The sequence below is a fragment of the Crassostrea angulata genome, chromosome 1 (genome assembly GCF_025612915.1).
Source record: "Crassostrea angulata isolate pt1a10 chromosome 1, ASM2561291v2, whole genome shotgun sequence".
Classification (NCBI taxonomy): Eukaryota; Metazoa; Mollusca; class Bivalvia; order Ostreida; family Ostreidae; genus Magallana; species Magallana angulata.
In genome coordinates, this window is record NC_069111.1 from 34566385 (window position 1) to 34578732 (window position 12348).

Consider the following 12348-nt stretch of genomic DNA (forward strand, 5'->3'; position numbering starts at 1 on the left):
AGACCCAGACTAAACCCGGGGTTTAGTTGGGGTTTCCCCTGGTGTTAAGTTTGGTCTGATCGGTAATGTACCATTTTTAACTGTTTTGTGGTAGTGTGTAAACTATATGTTTGATTCACGACCCTGGGTTTAACCTTACAAGATTAAGTCGAGTGTGGTTGCCTGGGGTTGTGAATCCCAAACTGTGGTATGATTTACATAACACCACAAAACAGTTAAATTGTGTACTATGGAATATATCTGTTTTAACCATTTATTTGGCTATCAAATATGGCATGCCAAATTCACAAAAATTAGCTAAAAATAGTTTCACAGTTGATAAATAAAGTTTAGTGACTGTTAACTAAAGTTTACGAACCGTAACTACAGTCAACCCTTGGCTTTGCTGTCTATGAGATTGATCAAACCGATATATTTCTGTAGTCAGTCAGTAACAAACCTAATAAGTGTTTTGTTTTCCCGAGAACTATCAAGTGAAACATTTATTTCACAAGAAGCGATGATTTTCGAAAATCCATGTTAAAGAGGCCTTACATCTCATCCAATTTAACACAGGAGAACTCTTCAAAATTCTCATTCACACTTTTATAATTGTCTTTGAAAATCTTTGCTGCATTTTTATTCACTTACAATGTTTTGTTGCTATTTTATCATAAAAGTTTTCCCACTTTCCTCCGCAAAGGTTTTAGTAATCATTGATGCTGCCATTTACACAATAATGTGACATCAATTCAAAGGGCAACTACTCTAATTTTAAAGTAATTTCAAAGGGTAACTACTCCAAATATTTTAAAGGGACTTGGACACAATTTAAGATCAAAAATTTTTATTTTTATTTTTTATGTAAAATGGTTAACTGGTGCATTTTAAATGATTGACCAAAATATTGAATATTAAAGTCAAGTTACAAGCGAGATACAGAGGTAAGAATTGGTTGTTATGTAAATAAAGCTTGAGTCTTATAGTTGTTTACAATGTAATGTAGAGAATTACCATTTCTTAGACAAAATGACATTTAAAAAACAATTTAAACTAATTCAATATCTTGATAAATACTATTGTCAACAAAAGAAAGATACATTTGATTGAAACTTACACCAATACAACACATATGTAAAAAATGACAATACTGAGCTTTGTTTACAAAACAAAGAATTCTGAACTCTGTATCTTGCTTATAATTTGATATTTGACTTTCAAATTTTGACATAGCATTATAAACTTCTATATTTATCAGTATAAACATTGAAAATGGAAAAATAAAATTTAAGAATTTTAAGTCAAATGGTGTCCAAGTCCTTTTAAGAACTTACAGAACTAGGTTTCTGTACTAAATATTATGAAAAGCCGAGTTGATTAGGCGAAGCATCCACTAAATTGCTGAATATTAATTTTTACCAGATGGACATAGAGATATATTCTGCAGTAATGTGCCATGTTTCATCCAATAAGAGTGTGACATTTCAGATTCTCCTGCCTGTGTATCATAAACCCAAGGGGTGTGTAATAAAATTCATATCATATTACCATATATACTTGAAAAATATACTCTTTTCAAATTCTAGGGTATTTTTTCAATTGAAATGAGCAGTCATCTTCAAATGGAAGTATTCTTAGGTGGTAATTAATCAAACCAAATTTCTGCAAATGAAGAAAAAGAGATAATTTGAAAGTCCATGTGTATATGCATAAATCTTGCAAGCAATGGTTGTTGGCTCATATGAGCAATGTGGCCCCTAGGCCTCTTGTTATGATTATGAATTTTCTTAGTTGAGGTTCAGTTTTTCTCACATCTTAATTGCTAAATCTTTAAGAAATAATAATCAAAACAGTATTGAAACAGACTGAGTGTATTTATGATTTATTTCTCTAAATCTCATTATTTACAGTTGACTTGCTGAGATATAATGGAGTAAGATGTTAGGGGAAGATGAACATCAAGAAAACAAGACAGCTTCTACTGATAAAAAACAACAAAAGACCAAAAAAAAAAAAGCTGATTCCAAAGAACGACTGACATTCCCTCCCTGTAAAGTCTGCTCGGGAAATGCTACAGGGATTCATTATGGAGTCCACACCTGCGAGCCTTGCAAGGTAGATACATGTACTGGTACATGTAATATAAAAAATTTAAGATGGTTTTTACGCAGCATTTTTTCTTTACATACTCCATATAAACTTGGTGGTTCCTAGCTATCCTATTTTGAGCATGATATAAATTTATAAAGTGTGTAATTTGGGTTTACACATGTACATGTATAAAATTGGATAGTACATTGTACATGTCCAGTAACATATTGGAGGTAAATACATGTATTGTACCAGGTCTGTAAGAAGTAACCACTGCTATAGGAAAAATTGCCTACCAATTGCCATATTGCTTATTCATATTTTACTTTCACATTAATCATGTTAATAGGTCAAAATTAATGATATGAGGTTAACACTGAAAACTAGCTTGGGGTTAAAAGTCTACTCTGATATTATTGATATTGTTAATAGTTTGTTAAATGAAATTTCAGGTATCTGTTTGAATGTACATGTATACATACAATATATTGAGTGAGTACTTTAGTTTATTTAGTATCTGGAGTACACAAGGATTTAAACTCTGTGATAAGTAATAATAGAGAATGATGATTTCTGTCTACAATTGCTGTACCTTATTTGCAGGCCTTCTTCAGAAGAGCTATAACAGACAAAAACAAGTATGCCTGTCTGAAAGAAAATAGCTGTGAAATAACAGCACAGAAGAGAGGAAACTGCTCTGCCTGTCGACTTCAGAAATGCTTCGATCTTGGAATGTCTAAGAGTGGTCAGTTTCATGAAGCAATTGTAAAGATTTAAAAGCAATGATAGATGATTTTTGGTTTGAAAGTATTGCTACATACAATAACCAATTAGGAATTAGAAATACCTTGATAGTTTAGCACTGTTTCAAACTATTCAGTTCATATCTTGACCGTGTCCTTTTAAAGTAAAATATTGTATTGAGTACTTGTCATTTTGAAAAGCTGTGAGACAAGGACGCTATACAATAGAGCTTCGGACAAACACCATTTTGGAGGTAAAGAGGCTGGCCAATAAGACAGCAGTAGAGGTATCGGTTGACAGCCAGAAAAACAAGCCAGCTAAACAGACCTGTCCGGACCCCTCGGCAAACACTGGACCATGTGACATGGAGACTGAGGAATACAGCCAATCAATGGGACAAAGTGTCCGCGGAGTAACATCATGCTGTGATAGTGACATGGCTCTATCCCTTCTCTCAACCGATAACGGGTTGAACTCCCCAGACTGTGAGTTTATATTGATCATTATATTTTTTTTTCAGTCTGTTCTTAATTTTAAATTCTTTTATTTGACATATGAATTAAAATCTTAGCCCCCTATCTCCTGCAAATCTTCAGATTGTGAATCCAGTGAACAATTTTTTCTTTCATAACAATTATTATAGTTTTAAAACTTTTTTTACATCATAAAAGAGGATTATTTATCCAAATATGATCGAGACACAAAAATGAAAAAAGGATGGAAACGTCTCCATGAAATGTAATACTTTTACTTCCTTTGGTTTCCTATCATGTTTATAACTTTTGATTTTGAATACAATGGGATTACCTGTAGGTAATCTACCACCGAAAAAGAAAGTTCGACTTCGTGACACGATCGATGTGCCGGAGGAATGTGTAATGACACCGGGCTCAAAGAGACTATGTCAGGTCAGCTGTGATGAACTGGCCATGGGTGCCGAAAATGTGACTCTGTCGGAGAGGCAAATTCAGTGCTTAATACAGACTTTGGTGAAAGCTCATGACACAATTTATCCCAACTTTAAGAAATACTTTGAAAAGGAGCACCAACAATACCTTGAAGAGAAGTTTCTTGTAAGTACTTTTTAAGCTATACTGTAAACCATATACTGTAAATTGATGACATAATTTCATATTTAAGGTATCCGATGTACAATTGACCAAAAAATGATGCCTGGTAAGGTATATATTCAATGTACTCGTTTGATAGGTAAGGATATGTAGTTTCTAAAAATAGATGTTTTTCCCGCCAAATCACTTTGGGGAAGTAAGTCTAGCTCTGCAAATCACGCATGGTAAAAAACTACTTTTCTTTGATGAAAACATGAGTAATCATTAATAATATTTATCAAATAAATATTACTAACATATTTAAATAAAAATAAAGTTTTTAAATAAATTGATTACCTTTATCAGTATCTTTTTTTATTTTTGCGAATTTTTTTTTACAATGACCATGACGACTCGCACGATTTTTACCCCCCCCCCAACGTTAGCCGTCGCATTCATAATCCAACGCATATTCCCGTTACCTGGTAATTTTCTTTTACGATTGAGAACTTGTAATTCTAGAATTAAATATCTAAATTGTTCATTTTTTTTTCAATCAGCAAAATGTTTGCACAAAAAATATTGTTACTAATACAACGAAGTCGTGAATTGCGGGTCACATCAGGTGTGTAAAGCGTTACGAACAAAGCGTGCAAGAACCGTGTGAAATGTTTTATTAGAATTCATTCCAAACCTTTTACTCGTAGAAAACAATATATATTGTGTTATCTTTTACTCAAAATTGAATCCTTTTTTAACAAAAAAATTAAGTCAGTTTTAAAATGGAGACTGTCGATAAAGTCTGACTACGATGTTTCCGTATCGGTACAATGCACAATACATCAACATGCTTTACACAGTTATAACAAAATATGAATCAACAATAAATGACGCTGTGATGTTGTAATGAGCATGCATTTTTTACACGATAATATTTTGTACAAATACCACACATAACATGCATCGGACATCGGCTATCTGACTGAACCTGTCAATCAAATCTCGAGTATTTGATTTCATTGGATGGTGACGCGCCTCTTTTATGTAAACAGCAAAATGAAACGAATTGACTTTAAAGCAGTCGGAATCAGTATTTAATAGTATTATTTGAATGATATAAAATCCAGCGATTTCGAAAAAGTAAAAAATGTACCGTTCATGCACATACATGTAATATGAAATGCGAGAGAAGAAAATTGTTTGGAATCCTGATGAAAAAATAATGCATGATTAGAAATTTCATTATTTGACTCTTGTTAACTTGATTTACGGAAAATAACAAGGAGATGTTTTAACACAATAATTACAATAAACGTGTACAAGCATTTTAGCCACGAAATCCGTATGCATGGTACTTATTAAAAGTAGTTAGTAGGATTACGCCGTTATACAAATGTTAGGTCCGAAACACTTTGTATGTATAATGAAATTAGGTATACAAAAAATTGAACAAATTGAATAGGGCCATACGATTAACAGACTACCCCAATTCAGGTTATGCACAGTCACAATATCTATGAAATCAATGATTTTAAAAACGACCTACTCAGTATTTTTCGACGAAATACGTGACTTGTGTACTGCAATTTTACTCTATGAATTAGGATTTTTTTCTTCAAGTTATTGCAAGAGCGCCGCGGGAAAAAAATAACGTCATATAACGGCAAATGACGTAAAGCTACTACAACGTCACAATCAGCGCAAGAGGGATAAGTTAAAAAAAACTCGTTTTAAAATTAAGGAAAAAAATATTGCTTGACTTTATGCATCAATTGTTTGTTCTTTATCGTTTATTATGTCAGATCAAAAATAGTGCGACTTTTTGAAAATTTATTTCAAGCTCCGTAATCTACCGAGCTCATCCCGGAAAAAACCCGAGCTCTCTGGCTCAATTGCACATCGGATACCTTAACTAGACTAGTGATAAACTTGTTAGCGGTAAATACTATTTTGCAGTCAAGCAGACATTGATAATAACTATCAATTATTAGAGGCATTAAAATTTCTGGGTTCTAGCAGAAAATGTGTGTGATAAAGAGTCCCTCTTGGTTCTCACAAAATTTTCTTGCACATAAAACATTGGTTTACAGTACAGTCAAACCTCGTTATCTCGAACTAGATGGGACTGGTTGAAAACATCGAGATATCCTGGTATTCGAGATATCAAGGGTAAAATACCTTAAGTTTAAGTGTTTGGGACTCAAAATCCCTTCAACATCTCCATTGTATTTGAGATATCAGTGTTCGAGCTACCAAATTTACCAGTAACTGTATTTGTGTTATCGCTGCCTCTGAACTCGTCCAGTGTATATATAGGAGTGTAGGGTCTGGAGTGCTGTAGCCACCAGGCTGAAGATTGGTCACTTGTACTAATTTTTGGGGGGTTTTATAGGCTTCAAAGAAGGTACAAGAAGATGTTTTTGGAATCAAGAGTCTGCTGGATAAGGAAGAGTTTGAAAAGGTGTACCGGGCCACTGGTATAGATGTGGACGGTAGGCTGGAGTTCATAAAAAAGATCTTCAGCCACCGAGAGAGGTCCCTGATGAAGTTCATCACATTCGCTAAATGTTTGGAGGGCTTCAACACTCTGAGTATGAATGACAAAATCAACCTTGTCAAATGTGAGTTATGTACATCTCTAGACAGATGGTATTTGAATTTTTTGCAATCTTATGTTGTCTATATTAAGAATACCAAGTTTTATTTTCATTGTATACTATGGAAACATCAGTGCCATCGATGGCTCAGTCATAGTTTTTGTATTTTCTAAATAGAATGTGTAACTATTTAAACCTGAACAATTTTCATTCTTACAAATTTGGTAAACTTTACTAGTATCTGAAACATCGTGTATTTATAAGCAAAAGCTTTTTTTACACTAGGAGTGTATAAGTAGTCAGTCACTGAATTACGGTAGATTCCTAATTAAACGCGAGGAATTTATATCCACGTAAAATCGTCTGGCAGATTTTAAAATTTTGCTTTTTTTAGGACATACTGGTATGTAAAATTAAATAAAACTATGCTATTAACAATTTGGCTGAGTGACTCGACATTTGATGCAAACTTGTTGAATCGTGGAATTCTATAGACTAGTACATCATGTCTAAGCAGTTTGATTTCTGCAGAAATCATTTGCCCTCCCCCCACACCACCAAAGAAATCAAAAATGCAGAACACTCAAATTGCTTGCTCTCAGAGAAGAAATCAAAGCCTTGGATGCATGAGAAAATATTACAGTATACTGGGAAAAGTTATCGCAATATTTCAGACTTACAGGTAATTTTATCTTGTTTTCTCAGATGGGGAGCATGAATATTGGGTTCTTGGACATTTTACACACTATCATCCTGAAATAAATGCTACTATTGGACACGAAATCCAGGTTTCATTGGAAAATAATGAAAAAATATTTGGAAAACCTGCTTCAGAGGAGCTGTTGAAAATGTTCTGCACATTGAAAGATATGGACTTAATGTATCAAGAGGTCATTATTCTCAGAGGGATTGTTTTGTTTTCAAGAGGTAAGTTCCTTGCTCTATTTTTTTTTAGCTCATCTGAGCTCAAGTGAGCTTTTCTGATCACATTTTGTCTGTCGTCTGTCTTTCTGTCCGTAAACTTTTCACATTTTCAACACCTTCTCAAGAACTACTGGGCCAATTTCAACCAAACTTTGCACAAATCATCCTTAGGCAAAGGGGATTCAAAGTTGTGAAAATAAGGGCCACACCCTGTTTCAAGGGTTTTACATAGGAATATATAGAGTAAATCTTTAAAAATCATCTTCTCAGAAACTTATCAGCCAGGAAAGTTGAAACTAGTGTGGAGGCATCCTCAGGTAGTGTAGATTCAAAGTTGTGAAAATCATGACCCCCAGGGGTAGGGTGGGGCCACCATTGGGGGTCGAAGTTTTACATAGGAATATATAGAATAAATCTTTAAAAATCTTCTTCCCAGAAACTAATCAGCCAGATGATTCTTTATAATTGTTAAGACTTTGGCTCCAGGACAATTCTTCAGCCTCACAAGAAGGTTCAGAGTTTGATGTAGCTTTATATCTCATATATAAGCAATTGTTAAGGAGCTATTTGAGAACTGCAGTACTCAACATATGATATGACTATAAAATCATCCTGTTAGAAAACGGACTAATGATTATAAACATAAGAATATCCAGGGGAAAAATGGATTTTATTTATACAGGATCTATGTGTATTATTGTACTTTGTCCAGATATTTGTATTATGACTCCATTAAGCTGATTTTATCATACTTATTGTTCCTCATGTGAGCGATGGGCCCATGGGCCTCTTGTTTCTTTGTTTGGACATATGAACAGATCATTGCTATTTTGCATCTTTGGCACTCCTCTTCTATACAAGTATAATGTATGTTGGTCCTCAAGAGGAATTGGGATTAATATTGAACAAGTTGAATTTTATATTTACCATATTTACCTGGTAATCAGAGGTAATGTTAAAAAACTTTTATTCAATATAACTTTATCTTGGATTTACCAGTGCTAAACTGGTTCACAAAGACTAGCTTTGCCAATGCATGAACCCATGTACACTGTTTATTATCTAAAAGAATAAAACTGACATCAAATGCCAACATACTGTCTAGTACCGGTATATATGTAGTATGTGTATAAAAGTTGATTTACAAAAAATTCCTCTTTGTATTATTATGTTACATTCTATAAATCTCTGCTATATTTTATGCCCCACTAAAAACTGTTTTGGCCTTGTGCTATCCTTCTTTAACCATCGAGCCATACATGCAGTGCATGTAGCCTAAATGTAAGCAGGGTAATGGTGTTACACCAACAACTTCAACCCCTTGTGTCTGTACTGGACAGCTTTGTAGTACAACACCTGTCTGATTTCAATTATCCATTGATCTCCTTGGCAATTCTAATTCTGATAAACTATGATATACCGGTATTCTACATGTATAATATTCAACTCAGATACTCCATTGTATCATTTTAGCAAATGAGATGAATCTCTTGATTTCAGATCGCTGTGAGTTAGAATCTGCTCCCATAGTTGAGTCGGTCCAGTGGAAGTTAATTCAGTGTCTACAGTACCTTGTGGAGCACTTCCATCCGGAAGAACCCAGGAAGTTTTCTCAGTGCCTTCAGCTACTCACAGACCTGCGTGACATAAGTGAGCAACATCAGCAGAGAACCATTAAAGGCCAGTACGACGACTACACAATGGACATCATGAAGGACCATCCCCTCATTTACGAGGCCCTCGAAGATTCCATGTCATGTCTGAAGACTAGCTGACAATATTCTGAGGGTCGAGTCCTATTAAACAAGGGCATGTTGAAATCTTGAGAGTTTCGAAGACACTTTTTAAAAGATTTTTTTTTTTCATAAATTTATTTTTGTTCAGCTTTTTTTATGGACATTTACATTTATATGCTAACCATAGACAAAGTTATGGTGATAGTTCTCAATGCCAAATATTCTGTCTCTTTCTGTTCATTTTTATTAGTCCTTTAGAGGAGCAAATCATTTTTCTGTCTCAATACATTCAGACTTCCAAAAATTTAAATGTATGTGCCATTACCAGTACATTCAAATTTGTTTTGTTTGGCATGGTGCTACTGGTAATTGTCATGTCAATGGTTTGTGATGACATGTTAATTTATGATGACTAAATATTTTTATCATGTCACATTTGCCATCACAAACTGCATGTTGATGAAGGTGAATAAGATCTATGTAAGTAAGAGGGATGCTGTTTCTCGATCTCGATGAAACAAATTTAATCTGGGTCTCTTCCACATAATTGTTGGAAAATGTTTATGTCATATCAGCCATACACTGAATCTGTGTTCAGGTATTGGGGAATTGACTGTGGAATCAATGTTCGTTGGTTGCCAAAATTTTCCTCGTTCATGGGAACGTAATTTTGTTGGTGGTGTAATCAAGAAAATTTTAATAAATATTTAAAAAATTATTGTATTAATAAGTTCGTGGGGATGTAAAGGATTATCCATGAAAGCCACAAACATTGGTCCCCCACGATCATGATGATTCCACAGTAATCTGTTTTATGACGGGTCATTTGACCACTGAAGTTTAAAACAATTATAATTGTTGAAATAAAATGAAATTTTTCTTCAATCTTTTGATCCTTATATTTGGAATTGATTTTTAAGACTTATCTTGAATAAGGCCAAGATATAAGTGATTTCCTGTATGGATGCATGACAAAAAATTATTCCTTCAATTACAAGTTGATTTGTTTATACAGTTATCAAATGGACAATCAAGTGTTTTTCTTCAATCTTTTAAAGACAAATTTAAATTACTTTGTGTCCTCTATGCAAAACATGTTTGATAATAAAGGACAGTGGCATATATGTATACTATAGAACTTGTAGTAGAATTACATTATCATACTGATATACAGAGTGAAATGCATACATGTATTTCATTTACCGCATTTGATCGGCATTTGGTTCGAACTTGGTCAAGTCTTCCTAATAATAGAACCATTTTAACAAGAGCTTGGACTTTGGGTAGTTGTGTCAAACAGCAATGTGACGTAGGTCTGTCTATTTCATTGCTGGCCACTCAGCCATGGCGCTCTGAAATTAACAAGATTTGTCTCGCTTTTAAGCAAAGACTTCGCAATCGGTGCATATTTCGCTTGAAACCACGTCATTTTAACTTGTTTTGACGCATGAAGTAGATAGTTACATCCTACTGAAATTCCAAGGCCTTGTTAAAATGGTTCTAAATAAACATGTACCGGTACATGTACCAGTATACAAGAGTAATTTGGGACCAGTAGTAACCAGTATCTCTTTCAGTGTAATTTTGTATGTTCAAAACAATTTTTTACTTTACAGAAATTGTGTATGTTCATTAATAAAACCCTGTATTCTTTCATTTATATGCCTTAATTTCTTAATTTAAAAATCATTCTGCAAAAGTATGGGTGAGAGATTAAAAGATATAACATTTAATGTATACAATCATGTATTTCTACTAGATAGAATGATATGGTTGCATGTAGCTTTTTTTTTAATTAAAGACAATCCTAAGCTAGAAATGTTTCTTACACATACATACATAATTTGTTTGAAAATGTGATGTTGAAGCTTGCTATAGATGCTGCAATGGATACAATTTACTTGCATTGAAAAATTAGTAGAACCCATGACCCTGAGGTGAGATATATGGTACCCAAAAGATTCATATACGTTAGTAAATTGGCTACACATATAAATAATATAACAGTTTCTTGAGTAATGGGTGGCCAATGATTTGTTTTATTTGATTGGATATCTAAGAGTACATGGGGTTGCTTTATTTTTATTGTACAGTAATATTTTAACCCCATGACTCCAATTTATTTTAAATATTTCATGCAAAAGAAAACATGGACAGAGAATATACAATAACTGGTATAGCAGTTCACTGAAGTTCAAGGTTGAACAGCATTTATTTGTTGTACGTTCTCCACGTATGTACATTGGTATTTTCCATTGATAACAACTCTTTCTCCTGATATATTTTGTGCTTCATTAAGACTGGCTGTACATTTTGTGCCAAAATTGCTTTTACCAATTACATTCCTACAGCTAGAAGATGATTATAATTACCACTGTTTGTTTTTCTATGCAATTGTTAAAGTCATGTTTTCATCAAGTAGTGAAGCATTCAATTTCATATTCAAATTTTGTACAGATGACCATAAATGAATGATTTTGTTATTAGCAAATCTGAATGCTGTTTTGTATGATTTTAGTACACTTTCTTTCTAATGCATGTACATACCTATTGACTTATAATATGAAAATTGAAATGTTATTGATTTGAATAAAAGTACACATTAAAGATTTATTTTAATTTTTTTTTTATGAAAGATGAAATGTATGATAATAGAACTTTCTTGCAGCGGACACATCATTTTCCAGCAACTTTTCCTGTATATGCTGGTAATTGTACATATATAATTATATATGTACATGTATATTAATGTAATTTTGTCCCATGATATATTTCACTGAGTTATAAACTCTAATTGATTTTGTCTTATTTTCAAAATAATATATACATGTATGTAACATAAAATTGATTTCTTATTTTGAGTATATAAGCTCAGTCTTGTCTCCCAGAACCATGCACAAGATGTTATGCCAACTGTTAATCAGAAAAGCAATGAGCAAAATAAAGAATTCTATGAATAAAGCACATTTAGAAAGTACAGAGCAGTAACACTTTAATTTCATTAGCTATACTGCATGTTTTACGTTTTCTCATACTCCATTAATAAACATAACGGAAGAAGTAAACTTAATTTCTTATATTTTATTCAACACAAACAAACCTATGCCTTTTTGTGCATCAGGTTAAAAAATTGGTACACATAACAATAATATTAAAAAAATAAACAAATATCTATACATCTGTTAAATACTCTTCAAAAAGTGAAAATGTTCAACATTTTAATAACAG

General features: G+C 33.1%; 1 pseudogene; it reads left to right on the plus strand.

Moving 5' to 3' along the window:
• Positions 1–1930: 1930 nt before the first annotated feature.
• On the plus strand, positions 1931–11729 carry LOC128179418 (retinoic acid receptor alpha-A-like; annotated as a pseudogene).
• Positions 11730–12348: the final 619 nt, after the last annotated feature.